Source organism: Solea solea, chromosome 10 (genome assembly GCF_958295425.1).
Source record: "Solea solea chromosome 10, fSolSol10.1, whole genome shotgun sequence".
In the NCBI taxonomy this organism is placed as follows: Eukaryota; Metazoa; Chordata; class Actinopteri; order Pleuronectiformes; family Soleidae; genus Solea; species Solea solea.
The window spans coordinates 20,974,870-20,976,627 of NC_081143.1; positions in this window are offsets into that span (position 1 = coordinate 20,974,870).

Sequence of the window (1,758 nt, forward strand, 5' to 3'; positions counted from 1 at the left end):
GCTTGCTTCTTTTCTCCTCTCAACCCCCTCATTTATGTAAACATAGACACATAATTTCCCAGCAGCAGTTGAGAAATGGTTCAGGTCAGTTGAAGGTTATCGCTGTCCAAAGGAAAAAAATAAGCATGAGAAAATCAATAACTGTTTCTGATTAACAGAATCCCACACATACAACTGAATCAACAATACAATGCTTTTCTGCATTTCTAAATCTGATGATAATTCTAATACATTTTGTTCCTGATCATATCCATGCCTCATCACTAACTTTGCCTGATTTCAGATCCTGCCCTACATATATACATATACACACACACACACATATATATATATATATATACATATACACACACATACATATATATATAGAGAGAGCGAGAGAGAGAGAGAGAGACATATATATACACATATATACACACACACATATATACATACATATATACATATATATATATATAAGACAACAACATCAAAAAAAAGAAAAAAAGGTAAGCACTTACTTACTTCTAGCTCTTGTTCGTACCCAAATGTTGAAATGCACTTATTGTAAGTCACTTTGGATAAAAATTTCTGCCAATGGACATGTAATGTAATGTAATGTAATGTAATGTAATAGGTCAGTTATCATGTGAGAATTTGCTCCAGGCCCAGGAATGTCAACAGCGCCTGTACAACAGAGGGGCGAGATTAATTTTCACTGTAAGACAAAGTGTTTTTATAACTCCCTTCTTCCAGCTCCAAATTACTCGCCAAGTGGCAAGGTTGTGTGACCACAAAGTAGAGTTCTCAACGGGCCTGAAAATTACAACCTGACCCGACTCAGCCCGCAGGTCTTTAAGCCCGAACCCGACCCGACCTGACATACCATTATGAATTGTCCGCCCGAACCCGACCCAGCCCGAAATGTGCCACTCTGCCGCTAGACTCTGAGGGCACATCTAAAGCTACGTAGCCTACTAGCCTATAGCTGTTTGGTATGGTTATATTCCACTTTTGAATTAAGGAAAGTAATCAAAATGTAATCAAATGCACTGTAATCAGTTATATTACTTTGAGAAAGTAATTAAAATAGTTGCACTACTATTACACTTTCAACAGGGTAACTTGAAATTGTAACCAAAGTAACCTTAGAAACCATAGAAATTAGTTTGACCTCACATTTTGTAAGTGTGCGTTGCGGTCCTTTAGTCTCACCTTCACTCGTTTTATGCTGTAGCCTCAGGTGGATAAAGCACAGTGGCTGGTCCTTGGTGAAGGGGTCACTTTGGTTTGTGCTGCTGTGCTCAGGAAGTAGGGCAGGTCGGGTCACTGACCCAAGTCATTGGTTCAGTCCTTGGCTCCTCTGGGCAATAGACTGAACGTTTGCAGTCAGTAAGGACAATGTTTGAATGGGTGAAGGGTACATATAGTCAAGCATTCAGCAGTAAGAATGCTATATAAATAAAATAGAGAATTTGTTTGAATGTGTTTAAGTTTTAGCCTAATTGCAAAAAACTAAACAGACAAGGGTACATTATTTTTTAGATAAGGTTGTCCTGCTTGATCATGAACTGGATGATCGATTGTTTATCTTGCTCTACATCCAACACTGGATCAATACATTTCGCCATTGCTCTGCACTTCTTTGGCATCACTTTTAAAGTTGATTTAACAAAAACCTGCAAAGTGGACTCCATGTTGTCATTATCTACTACACAGAAGTCATACATTGAATATTCAGTCTTCACTCTTTACTTTGTATCAGTATTTCTAGAGGCT